The sequence below is a fragment of the Chelonia mydas genome, chromosome 9, assembly GCF_015237465.2.
Source record: "Chelonia mydas isolate rCheMyd1 chromosome 9, rCheMyd1.pri.v2, whole genome shotgun sequence".
Lineage (NCBI taxonomy): Eukaryota > Metazoa > Chordata > Testudines > Cheloniidae > Chelonia > Chelonia mydas.
Genome location: NC_057855.1, coordinates 23,945,009 through 23,959,411, shown reverse-complemented (window position 1 = coordinate 23,959,411; position 14,403 = coordinate 23,945,009). Strand labels below are relative to the sequence as shown.

General features: G+C 44.6%; 1 protein-coding gene across 1 annotated transcript in view; it reads left to right on the top strand.

The window, feature by feature from the left end:
- LEKR1 (leucine, glutamate and lysine rich 1) overlaps positions 1–14,403 on the top strand; it is a 124,924-nt gene that overhangs the window by 67,597 nt on the left and 42,924 nt on the right. The window lies entirely within an intron of this gene.

Here is a 14,403-nt window from a genome sequence, read left to right as displayed (position 1 = left end):
GAGGATGGTGAATATGAGCCAGTGACTTTGAGACCCAGTCCACACAAGTCATAGAGGATTAATACTTCTCCCTTTTTTGGTGTTTAGTTTTATTCACAAAATGAACTTTAAATGAAACACAAAATCCAGTTCAAGCCTTTTCTTCAGGATTAGCTGCTCCCAAAATTCCTCCCTGTGGACTGCTGAGTTTACACCTTGTATCCTCTGTCTTAGAGAGCCACTGTCTTACATCTGGGTAGAGTAATGTAACAATGAAATAGCAAAATACATGTAATGCTATCCAGTAGGCTCATCAACTGCTAACAGGTTAGGGTGAGTTCAGGTAAATGCTGCTACCCAGTTACAGTGAGGTTTTTTCCTCTTTTACCTCAGAAGTCTTTGACATTTTCAGTCATTGGACACTACTGACTCATCTTGGTGACCTAACTGGGTGCAAATAAATGCACTGTTATGGTTTAAATCTCTTCTCAAACTATCCTTAAAGAACTGTAATAGACACACACATCTCTGTCTTCAGAAACCTCACAAGCTGTTCTCTTTTTCCCTCTTTAATATATATGTAAAATACTGGGAAACAGTCTGGATTAAAATGCCAGCAGTGTGCAGACAGCATTTGCTGTACATATTTTTTAATCAAGAGCAAACATTACTATCTCTTAGCTGTCTGAAGGAAGTGCCTGGATAAAGAGGAAAAAGCTAACAAAAAACTCAAATAGGATGGACTTAATGTTAGTGGGGGGGAAAAAGTTCAACATGTTAATTTTAACAAGGAGGATAGGAGATAAAGTTATATGCCCCTAGACCACTAAGGTTCTCCTAACTGCTATTGGAAACCCAGATAAGCAACAACTCCTAAAAAGGCCTCCTTCCATATACAGTTGACAAGGTGGTTTCTCCACTCTTAACGGATGCTGATCTAGCCAAAATGGTCTATGCATTTGTAGTTTCCAGGTTTGACTATTACAATAACTATGAACATAAAGGCCCTATAAAATCTTCATCTTGTCCACAATGCAGCATCCTACCCATTCATCAATATAAGCACAAACACATCACTCCTGTGCTCTGGAAGTCACACTGGTTCCCCATTGAATACCAGATCAACTGGATAATCTGGGATCTAATTTTTAAAGTTGTCAAAGGGGACTGGATCATCTCAGAGATTTGCTTCCTCTTTTAGATGATGTACAGTGACAACTGCACTCTTCAGGCAGGGAACTGTCAACAAAAATAGTGAGTCTTATGGTAGAGTGGGACAGAGCTTTCTTTCTCACTGGCTCCTGGTTATCAAGCTCACTAGCATAAGAACCCAATATGACCCAAACTCAGAATGTAAAACCTGTTTCTCCTCCATAACCTTCCCATGATGATGATGATGTGTTTTGTTTAAAAAATGTCATGCTTGGCAGCAGAGAACTAAAAACTGCGTTAAATGTGTACAATTTTTGTAAGATGGAGACCGCGATGATGAATGAGTTATAAATACTTTAAAAGACAGATTTTTTATGTGTTAAATTATGGTTTTGCCTGCATTTTGTCTAGATTCTGCGTGCCCCCTTTGACTGATGGACTACTTTAGGGTTAATTTAACACTTTGAATGTAAAATTCAGTACTACACACATTTCACAAAGAAATTGTATGAGGTTCCTTAATTATTGTCAGTAGGCTGGGATTATTATTACTGAACTACAGTGCTCTTGTCTAATTTCTCAAGTGTTTGCTTTTCTTTTCTTGCTGCACAGTCGCACACTTGGACATACATGTGGGGGTAGGAGGTGCACAAATTCAAAAGACAATGGAGGAAAAGGAAAATGAGTCAGGCACACATAACAGCTTAGAAATGCCGAATGTCAAGCATATTTGAAAATGTACAGCATGAAGAAAGCAGTCACATGAAAGATGGGTTTTGCAGGCAGTGATCTAAAAACCAATATTAGGGTAATAATTTTACAAATCTGAACTGTTCTTAAACAATGTCTCCAATGTATGATGCACCAAATGTGCTTTCCTTCATTAGGCATAGAAATATCTTTGAAAATCTATGTAGCTCTTTCTTTTGTTCAGATCAATATGCCTTTTCTTCCTCTTGAACAAATATTTATTGTGAGAAATGCAAAGAATACTTCAATGTTTCTTATCTCCCTTTACCATAAGTTCCTGGAAAACCTTTTAACTCTTCAAGATCACGGGTGCCACAGGACAATTGTTAGTGTTTAGTAGTCTTCTCTAATAACTTTCTTTTAAAATTAACTTTTGTTTGATTTTCTTTAACAGCTGTCTAATCCAGTGGTTCCCTAACTTGTTCCGCCGCTTGTGCAGGGAAAGCCCCTGCCGGGCTGGGCCGAGCCGGGCCGGGCCAGTTTGTTTACCAGCTGCGTCCGCAGGTTCGGCCAATCGTGGCTCCCAGTGGCCACGGTTCGCTGCTCCAGGCCAATGGGAGCTGTTTGAAGCAGCGCAGGCCGAGGGACATACTGGCTGCCACTTCCAGCAGCTCCCACTGGCCTGGAGCAGCGAACCACGGCCACTGGGAGCCGCGATCGGCTGAACCTGTGGACACGGCAGGTAAACAAACCGGCGCGGCCCGCCAGGGGCTTTCCCTGCACAAGCAGCGGAACAAGTTTGGGAACCACTGATCTAATCTAATCACATTGCTGCTCTCATTAAAAATAAGAGGGAAAGGGCTAGATTCCTCTGACCACAAAGTCCATTTAGCACCACATAAGTGCCCACGAGAAACTAACAGAGAAAGTTGCTCTCCAAGCAAGAATTTGAAAATTAATGGAAAATCAAACATACTAGTTGGTTGGGCTTCATTGGCAGCATGGCCATGAGATATGGGAAGGAATTCTGGGCTGAAGGGAGAGGGAACAAAGTCTCTGAATGCGGAGAGAAAAAAGTTTTGAGCAGCAGGGAGACACAAAAATGGAGAGAGTCAAAAGGCCCAACAGTGGGAAAATACAGAAGAAAGACAGATGGGCTATAAAAGGCATAACATTATCAAATGGGTTTTAAAAATCCCCTTTTGTGAATTTTCAGCAGCTGACAGGATCCATATTTTTATTTAAGTATAAAGAGTTGGGTTTCTTAAAAAAAATGTTCTAAAATGTGTGTTAAACTAGAGTCAATTAAGGGTTGCATTCACCCCAGTGAAAAGGACCAGTGCAAGGACTACGTACCAACTGGGTCCCACTTAAGCCCTATTTAGGCATTATTCTGGCCCTCTGCACAAAAATGGTTTTTATCCTAACTGCACTGCTATATACCTCTGGCTTAGCTTACCCAAACCATGATTTTTAAAATTTATTTTATAATCCTGCAGTCTAGTATTCTTTTTGCTTTGTTACTCAGTGCTATACACTGTTGATGGCTTTAATATTTTATAATTATTATTATTATTATTTATTCGTACTACTGATAGTACCTAGAGGCCCCAACTGAGATTGGATTCCCATTGCGGTAGGCATTTTTCTGACATATAGTAACAGTCTGTTCTTCTTCGAGTGCTTTGCTCATGTCCATTCCATATTAGGTGTGTGTGCTCGCCACATGCACTGGTGATGGAAGTTTTTCCCTCAGTGGTATCCTTAGGGGACCAGCTTTGGCACCCCCTGGAGCGGCGCGCATATGCTGCAGTATAAGGGGCACCACCGGCTCCCCCCACTCTCAGTTCTTTCTTTCCACCAGTGACGGTGCTGGAACGTCTGCTGCTTCGGCTAGCATCGCATTTTGTTCAGTGTTTCTTCCGAACGTTTCCTGTACAATAGTTGTAAAATAGTTAATAGTTCCCTTATTATTAGTTCTAGTTTAGTTGGTCCCGGACGGGACTCAGCCTAGGGATGGGGCATGCCCCAGTCCCCAGGCTTTAAGCCCTGCAATCATTGTAAGTGGCCTACGCCCATCAGCGATCTGCACGCTAGTTGTTTGAGGTGTCCAGGCGAAGGACACATAAGCCACAAGTGTCACATCTGTAAATCCTTTAAACCCCGAACAAAAAAGGAGAGAGACATCCGTCTCAGAGCACTCCTGATGGAGTCAGCGCTGACCCTGACACCGTAGCAGAGGTCTGACTCAGCCCCAAGCAGCGCAGCATTGGTGCGGCGCGCCACGCCAGTGTCGTCTTCGAGCTGGGACTGATCCCCTCTCCCCAGATCTGGCCAAGGAACTGAAGAGAAGCATAAGGGGAAGATCTCCCACTTCCCATAAGGGAAAGGACAGGGCCGGAGGAGAGCCAAGACTCGTGTTGGACAGGTCAACACCTCTGTCAGGGAGTCGGGCCCCAGCTCAAGTTGAGCGGTCCAGCCCATCCCATACCATCCCTGCCACCCTGGACAGTGACAAGGGCCTCCGTCATCTAGGTGTCCCGTCGACACCCAAGGTCCTGCAGGCAGCGCAGGAAATCCTGACGCTACCAGTGCTGCCCACATCAGCTCCAGGTACCTCGGTCCAAGGGTAAACCCACCTTGGGACCTTACCCTGTGTCCCCACCTCAGTGGCACCGCTCCCTATTGCCTGCTTGGAGCCATCACACCTTGGAAGCAGGGAGGCAGGCTCAACGAAGCCCTCTTCGGTCTCCGGACCCTGGGCACCCACAAAGGGATTCGATGTGTGGCTCGCCGGTAACCTGGCACAGACCTGCCGAGGCATGTGCCCCTCTGGCAAGAGCATCGAGATTGGCCTTTCGTGTCTCCAAGGCCTTGGCACTGGTCACACGAACCATAGTTTGAATGTGGCCACCAGTCACCAACTAGCCGATGCCCATCACCGAGACGCAGATCCCTGCCGTTGGGGAGATCCTCCCGACGACCGGCCCAATCCAGCTCCAGGTCCCGTTCCATGTACCGGTCGAGCAGCATGAGGCATAGATTGCTGGATTACTGATGCCGAACCGCCAAATGTCGACAGTCCCCAAGTTCCCGCATGATAGACTCGTCTCGGTCATAGGTCGACCCAGCTCTTCATTGTGACAGCGGACACGATGAAGGGCATTCTGATGTCATAGCAGAGGATTTCCAACTGGATCACCTCCTGCATCCAGACCTTTTACGATCTGGCACAGGTCCCACCACCGCCAATTGTGAGATCCCACTTGACCAGAGCTCAGGCGTCCTCGATGGCCTTCCTAGCCCACTTTCCCATCCAGGATATTTGCAGAGCTGCAATGTGGTCTTGGTTCACACGTTCACACTGCATTATGCCATCACTCAGCAAGCCAGGGACAATGCTGGGTTTGGGAAAGCTGTGTTGCAATCTATACATCCGTGAACTCCTACCCTCCTCCAAGGGTACCGCTTGGGAGTCACCTAATATGGAATGGACATGAGCAAACACTTGAAGAAGAAAAGAGTTACCTTTTCTGCAACTGTTGTTCTTCGAGATGTTGCTCCTGTCCATTCCATGACCCGCCCTCCTTCCCCACTGTCAGAGTTTCCGGCAAGAAGGAACTGAGGGTAGGGCGAGCCAGCGGTGCCCCTTATACTGCGGCATGTGTATGCCACTCCAGAGGGCGCCACAGCCAGTCCCCTACAGATAACCACTGAGGGAAAAACTTCCAGCACCGGTGCATGTGGCGAGCATACACACCTAATATGGAATGGACAGAGCAACACATCTTGAAGAACACCAGTTATGGAAAAGGAAACTCTCTTTCCTTGCTCCAAAGAGTTTACAATCTAAGTAGACAAGATAGTCTAAAGGTGGAAGGAGGCTAAGAAAGGTTAAGTTTTGTCATTTGGCATACAATGGAAAATCTCCCAAAATTTAAATCTGAAAGATGGCTGTTCCTGCAGCCCGGATGTCCTAGTAAGAAGTAAATACAAATTGAAATTATTTAAATGTCAGTCTAAGTACTGTATTTTTTTATTGATTTGAGGAATAACTAGCAGGGGAAAATTGTTGTGGTTATACCATTTAGAGCCAGCATGTTAATTATATAATTGCATGGTTTTTTTACACTGTAGTAATTTTTAAGGAGCCATGTGCATAAATGCTTATTTTTTTTTCTAATCTCTGATTCTTTCCCCAGAGGTCAGTATGACCAGCAAACTATTCAACTGACTTTCTTTTTCCCCTCAGGAAGTCTTGTATACCTTCTAACTTTCAGTAAACATACACAAATTGTGACAAGTCATGGGGCAATTAGATCATTTTTATATTTACATTTTTTTGTAAAAATCCAACTTGGAAGACTTTCAGTGTGTTTCTGTAACTTTCAAAACAGCTTGTCCCACAAGACTGGCCTGAAGAGAAAATATTTGTATTTTGCCATACAGACTTTTCAAGGGATTAATCTGTGTAAAGGAAAAATATCTCTTTCTCAAGTATACTTCAGTATTTCATTTGGAGTTGAAAATGAAAAATGCCAGTATGCTGCATGTTAAATTTCCAGTGGTGCTATACTGCATGTTTGCTCTCTGCTCTGGGGTTGCAACACTGTTCAGGTTACCCCTCTCCCCCCCCAAACAGAATGGCCAGGCCAAATTTGTGTGAGTGATGTTGAGACCTGGCACATGGGGTCAGAGCACCACTCACTCAAATTTGGCCTGGCTGGCCCCCTCGTCATCATGATGGAGGGGCAGTTGGACCAAACCCAAGTGATGCTGCAACCCCATTCATCAGGTCACAGCACCTAAAGTGGGAAGCCGAGCTCAGCCAGCCCTGCTGGGGTAGGTGCCCATGACATTCCCTGTCCTCCAGGCCTCCCACACAACCCTTCAACACATTCTGGTGACTCGTTTTTGAGTAACCCTGCTCCAGACCTTTTATTATTTTATATACTTGTATTATGTCCTCTCATTTGTCTCCGTTCTTGGGTAAACAATCCCACTCTTTTAAATTTTTTTTTTTATATGAGAGTTTTTCTAGGCCCATGACCATTTTTACATCTTCTCTGAACCCCGACTTGTTCTGCAGAATTCTTTGAGATGGGATGACCAGTACTGCACCTAATATTTGGATGAGGTCAGACCATTTTATATAAGGTATTATAATATTCTCAGTGTTATTCACCATCCCATTCCTTATGCAATCTAACATCTTATTTGTTTAATTGACCTTAGCTTCACATTGATACTGACTCTGTGACAGGTATCAAGGTCCCACATTGGCAAGGAGGGGTTAATGAGGACGTGTGAATGGGATTTTTTTTTTCAGGAGAACAGGCCTTTAGGTGTCCGTCATGTTTCCTTCCTTTACTCCCTGCCATTCCAAAAGCCTCATGCAGTGATGAGGTAATCTTCTCTCTGGCAAAGAGGGTTGGATGTGGGTCCCTCTGGAGCTCAGTGCTGCTTCTTCATGTTTCGTACCCAAAGGGATGAGGAGACTTCCACTGCACAGCTCACAGACCCAGCAGCAGCTCAGAAATCTAAACTTTGGCTCCTCTGCATGGTAATACATTACACAGCCATCAGGCTGGCAGATGAGTTTCTGTTCTGATTTTCCAGCTTTTGTTCACCAGCATGCATACTGTAATATGGTAAATTGGTTAGTCTCTAAGGTGCCACAAGTACTCCTTTTCTTTTTATATTAATTTTAGAGTACTGAATGCCACTGTCCCCAGCTAGGATGTGGCAGGCCAATGCAAATAAGTCAGTTGTTCTACTGTAGCTATTCAAAAAAATCTATGCCTTTCATTTACCAAAAGATGCTCTAGTTTTGAAGCCATTTGTCCAGTCTTAGAAGATCCTTACTTTTTCTTAGTATAGGTGGAGTTGGTAGTACCACTGATAGTTAGGGTTGTCCAGCTCCTCCCATTGTAATACCCTGTTTTCGGTTGCTTGTAACTTTGCCAAACTTGAACCTTTCTGGCTGAAATTTGCCAGTATTGCCAAAGCTGTCCATTGCTTATTAGATATTGGGACCATAGAACCTATTTTCTCTCACCAGGAATTCTCAAGTGTGTTCTCCTTGTTAGTTGTGATTATAAAAAAGAATGAAGGATTGGGGGCAATGTTAGATTTAAAGCATTTCAACTAAAATGTGAGAAGGACTTCCTTCAGGTTAGAGACGTTACTTTCCATTCTGGCTGTGACAACCATCAGTAGATCTGGTGGACATAAATCTTCATACTCCTGTGTGGCCTTCCCAGCATCAGTTCCTCATATTCTTTGTTGTACAGAACCATTTACCTGTACAGGATGCTGCCATTTGGACTATGCTAAGCCCTGAAGGTATTTCCAGAGATCTTCATTATTGTCATGGCAGACCTGATACCATTCTACTCAAGGCTTTATACAAAGAGGAGTAGTAATTTCACAGATAATAGTAATTCAAGAGCTCATGTTAAATGGTTTAATCATAAACTTAGAAAAAATCATCTTCATACCAGCAGATCCTTTATTCCAGGGGTGGGCAAACTTTTTGGCCTGATGGCCACATCAGGGTATGGAAATTGTATGATGGGCCATGAATGCTCATGAAATTGGGGGTAGGGGTGTGGGAGGGGGTGAGGGTGAGGGCTCCAGCTGGGGGTGTGGGCTCTGGGTGGGGCCGCAAATGAGGAGTTCAGGGTGCAAGAGGGGGCTCTGGGCTGGGGCAGGGGGTTGGGTGGTGTGTGTGTGGGGAGAGTGAGGGCTCTGGCTGGGGGTGCGGGCTCTGGGTTGGGGATAAGGCATCTGGGGTGCAAGAGGGGGCTCCAGGCTGGGACTGAGGGGTTCGGAGGGCAGGAGGGGGATCGGGGCTGGGACAGACTGTTGGGGCATGTGGGGGGTGAGGGCTCTGGCTGGGAGTGCAAGCTTTGGGGTGGGGCCGGGGATGAGGGGTTTGGGGTACAAGAGGGGGCTCCGGGCTGGGATCAAGGGGTTCGGAGGGTGGGAGGGGGATATGGGCTGTGGCAGGGGAATGGGGTGCGGGGGAGGGCTCAGGGGTGCAGGCTCCAGGCAGCGCTTACCGCAAGCAGCTCCCGGAAGCATGTCCCCTCTCTGGCTCCTATGCGGAGGCGCAGCCAGGTGACTCTGCGTGCTGCCCTGTCCGCAGGTGACGCCCCGGCGGCTCCCATTGGCTGGGAACTGCAGCCAATGGGAGCTGCGGGGGTGGCATCTGCAGACAGGGCAGCGCGCAGAACCGCCTGGCCATGCCTCTGCGTACTACGTAGGAGCTGAAGGGGGGTCATGCCGGCTGCTTCCTGGGAGCCGTGCAGAGCATGCCAAGCCCCTGACCCCACTCTCTGCTGGAGCACCAGAGCAGGGCAAACCCCCAACCCTATTCCCTGGTGGGAGCTGAGGGCCGGATCAAAAGGTGTGACAGGCCGGATGTGGCCTACGGGCCGTGGTTTGCCCACCCCTGCCTTATTCACTGGGGGTTCAGAGTAGGCAAAGTCATCCTATCCAATGAAAATATTCGTATATTGTCTAGACCATGTCCAGAATAATGCAACACAAATTCTCAGGTTATCAATTTCTCAGATTATTGGGAATAATGGTATTTTTCATGGATGTTGTTCAGTGGACAAAGTTGCATATGCAACCTTTCCTGCTTTTCCTTCTACAAGTTTGGGATCATTTGAGGAGTTTCATGTCTATGGGAATAGTGTTGATGCAGGAGTCCTGAAGGTCTTTTCTTTGGTGGTGATTAATGAGGGAGCATGTAATGCAGAGTACTACTCTTCTACAGCTGTTTTGAGAGACACAGATTACTGGTGGAAGTCTGCTAGGCTCGGGAGGTCATTGAAGAAACAAGACTTTTCAGGGTCTGTGGTCCACACTAAAAAGGAAGACAAAATATTAATTTTCTGGGACTATATGCAGAACAGCTAGTTCATCTATATCTTCAGGACCACTTCTTAGGAGTCTGCCTGCTTGTAAGAATAGACAAGAGCACTACCGGAGCTTACCTCACTAAACTAGGGGATGGGCAGTTCTGCAGTCAGTCCTACAACGATAAACCACCATTCTGTTCTCCTGGGTGGAAATATAGTATTACTTAAGGCTATTCATGTCAGAGGAACATAAATATAAATAAAAGCAGATTGGCTCATCACGAAAAGGTTGAACTAGGAAGAATGATCACTGAAAAATAGTGCCTTTCAGAGAATAGTGGCCAGATTTGGATTACCCCTACTAGATGCGTTCACCTCTGCAGAAAATCAAAAAGTAAAGACATATTACTTAGGAGCTCAGGTGGTAGGCACTTTTCTGAATGATGGAGAACATGCCTTCTCTAAGCCTTTCCTCCCAACTCTCTCTCGGTCCAGAGTCATTCAGAAAGTCAAATCTGAGAGGACATTTGTTATTGTTATGGCACCCAACTGGCCCAGCTGGTCTTGGTATTCAGTGGTAATATAAGTAACTATAGATTGGGAATGAGTTATTATCTGTTGACCAAGGTTTCAATTTTTTTACCACAATATAATATAACTTATTGGGAAGGCATGGCTTTTGAAAAGAAAGCCTTAAAATGGTATAGGTACTCTGAAAAAAGTATATACATGTGTGATGGGGCGAACTCACTCCACAGTGGATGGGGAAGGGTTAACTCCTCATTGTGGACTGAGGAAGCCACGCCCCCACGTCCCTACTGGGCATGCTTCTGATGCAGCACAAGTATAAAAGGGAGCAGCCCAGCTCTGGGCTGAGCACTAGGGAGGAAGGATGCTCCTTGCCAGCTCCATCCTGGGAGCAGCTGGAACCTCTGACTGTGGAAGCCAGAGCTATGGAGATTCAGACTGGCATCCAAGTGCCTGTGGACATCCGGAGAGGGACCAGTCACCAGGAACCGCACATGCCGAAAAGCCTGGAGACCCTGATGACACCTCAACTACAGCTCCAAAAGATATGGTAGGAAGTGGCCCAGGGAGGACTAGCTATAGTCCTGTGGGAAGTCGGCATGTTTTGGTTGGAGCCCTGCTGACTCGGTGGCGGAACACTCTGGTACTGTTAAGGCACTGGGCCCAGTGGAGCAGGGTGGACCCTGGGTCCTCCTATCTCGGATGCTGCCCCCCCCCACAGGTGACGGCCCATCAACACTTGCAATAGGTCTTACCACCCTGCAACTCAGGGGACTCTGGCTGCTAGGCCATGCTGCCCTGTGAATCAGGGTAAACCACATTGACTCTGGCTGCTAGGCCTTGCTGCCCTGCACATCAGGATAAACCCCCTTGACTCTGGCCGCTAAGCCTTGATGCCATGCGAATCAGGGTAAACCCCATTGATTCTGGCCATTAGGCCTCACTGTCCTGCATACCAGGGTAACTCTATTGACTCCAGCCACTAGGCCTTGCTGCCCTGCGAATCAGGTTACCCTATCAATTTTAGTCTTTAGATCTCACCACCCTGAGGCAAAGGACAGCTTGAGGGATGGGGTGAACTCACTCTGCACTGGATGGGGACACCCACCCCGTCACAGCATGCTAATATCATCCTGAAAATTTTCCACTACAAGAGTTCATAGATCATAGAGAGAACATCACTGCCAACTATGCCAACTATGCTTTCATCAGAGACATAAGTTAATGAGTGAGCATAAAGTTTCTCTATACCCCACTTCACAGGGGTGATTAGGGGATTAACTAGTTAATGGTTGGAAAGCGATTTGAAAATTTAAAGTGCTACATAAGTGCTAAATAAAATTACTCCTTTGTTTAAGAAGTCTTGTAAAGTGTACTATTATATTTTCTCTCCTCTTCACTCTTTCTTTACTTAAATGAGTTATTGAGAAGAGGGATTTCTAACACAGTTAACGTAATGTGTTCACTTAAAGTTATCTCAGCAATTAGGATGATTGTGTGGAATCTCCAACATCTCAGCAATACCATGCCAGTAGCTAATGGGTCACCATGACCGCCTCTCTTTTAGTTGACTATTATACTGTTTGACATAGAATTAGGTTATGTTATTTTGCCCATGTCAGGTTTTTTTTAAAGTGCTTATAACTGAAAAGTGAAATAACAGATATTCTTTGTGGAAAACATAAGTGCAACAGATTATATAGAATTCCATCTTAATGTTAGTATTACATTTTTGCAAAATGTAAATAAGCAGATATAATGTCATCTGAGCAATGCTGTGTGACACATATTTTTTAAAAAATCAGTGACAAAATTTAGCAAAGGAATTGCATAATATAGCCTTTTCTAAGGGCAAATGAAATGTTTAGTGTTGCTGTCTGGTAGAATTTGAAAATGTAGAAAGGTGAGAGATGTAGAAAGGTTTTTAGGTTGGGTATTCTCCCAAGCCCCCTTTGGCCTCCTAAACTGCTCATTAACAATAACAAATATAGTGTCTGATCCTGCAGTGACCTTCATGCAGGTGAAGGCATCTGTTTATGTGGTGCTTATTGCTAGATTGGGGCCATAGTGCTATCAGGTTTATGTTACGTGATAAGTACATGTTCTTTTTATAAAAATAAAGTTTTTTGTTTCAAAGTAAACATAAAACTATAAAATTAGTTTTACATTGTTTTAAAGGAAGTTTACTATGATTCAAAAGATAACCATAAAGTATGAACTGAATCTCAGGTACATCAGTGGAAATCAGGAGTAACTCCATTGAAGTCAATGGATTTACACTTGCAGGAAACTGTTGTAAATGAGATCAGAGTGAAGCCCATGGTGTCCTTGTTTTGTTTTGTTTTTTATTTTCATCACCTATTTTGAGTGTATTGTCACACTTTTTGCTTTAGTACTTAAATAGAATCATAGAATCATAGAATATCAGGGTTGGAAGGGACCCCAGAAGGTCATCTAGTCCAACCCCCTGCTCAAAGCAGGAACAAGTCCCAGTTAAATCATCCCAGCCAGGGCTTTGTCAAGCCTGACCTTAAAAACCTCTAAGGAAGGAGATTCTACCACCTCCCTAGGTAACGCATTCCAGTGTTTCACCACCCTCTTAGTGAAAAAGTTTTTCCTAATATCCAATCTAAACCTCCCCCATTGCAACTTGAGATCATTACTCCTCGTTCTGTCATCTGCTACCATTGAGAACAGTCTAGAGCCATCCTCTTTGGAACCCCCTTTCAGGTAGTTGAAAGCAGCTATCAAATACCCCCTCATTCTTCTCTTCTGCAGACTAAACAATCCCAGCTCCCTCAGCCTCTCCTCATAAGTCATGTGCTCTAGACCCCTAATCATTTTTGTTGCCCTTCGCTGGACTCTTTCCAATTTATCCACATCCTTCTTGTAGTGTGGGGCCCAAAACTGGACACAGTACTCCAGATGAGGCCTCACCAGTGTCGAATAGAGGGGAACGATCACGTCCCTCGATCTGCTCGCTATGCCCCTACTTATACATCCCAAAATGCCATTGGCCTTCTTGGCAACAAGGGCACACTGCTGACTCATATCCAGCTTCTCGTCCACTGTCACCCCTAGGTCCTTTTCCGCAGAACTGCTGCCTAGCCATTCGGTCCCTAGTCTGTAGCGGTGCATTGGATTCTTCCATCCTAAGTGCAGGACCCTGCACTTATCCTTATTGAACCTCATCAGATTTCTTTTGGCCCAATCCTCCAATTTGTCTAGGTCCTTCTGTATCCTATCCCTCCCCTCCAGCGTATCTACCACTCCTCCCAGTTTAGTATCAGTTTAATATTCTCAGTGTTCAAAAAATGAGCAGAAAATTGGCAGTTTATGTAATTATTATTCCTACCAGTCTTTTTTAAACAGAATTTTTTAAACATTGTATACATTCCTACCAGTCTTTTTTAAACAGAATTTTAATTTCCATAACCAGGATTTTGAAACACATTTTTGCTATATTTCTTGTTTCTCAGTCAACGAACAATTGTAAAACCATTGTGGGCACTTTCATATTACAGCAGTCACTCAGTGGCAGCTAATGCAGTGAAGGCAGCAAATTAGTTTCTGCTATAACCCTTTGTTTTCCCTCGCTCACATGAGTTTCTGAAGAATTATTCTGGATTTGTATAACAGTTCAGAATCAAGACCTTGTGTTTTTCTCCACATCCTATATATAATTCACCTTAAAGTATGTGGTGCAGGAAAAGTTAAGTAAAATATAAATATTCTTGAAGGGATGTGCACATTACATTTTGGGATTTTGTGTGTTTCTCTGGTCTACTGAAAAACTGAAAGTTGCACAAATTGTTGTAAGTCTGACAGAATAATATTTCATATACATAATGTATCCCTTTTCTATCTCCCAGCTCCTCCACTCGCTAATCTTTTTCAATAAATACTCTTCAGAAGGGGCTATCAAATCTTTAGATGTATATCCCCACCCGCTCCAGCATTGCAATTCTAAGAAAATCTAAATATTGTTACCCTTTTGCCTCCAAGCGATTAGCCAATATTCAGGGACTTGCAGGTTGTTTACTTTAGGAAGATAAATTGATGGTGGGCTCAGGTATTTCTTTGATGCAATCCTGTTTTTTACAAAGAATGTACAAAGTCCTGATCCCCTGAACAGAGTAGGAATGAAACAACAGGAGACAGTTTCCTTGCTTAATATTCCAAG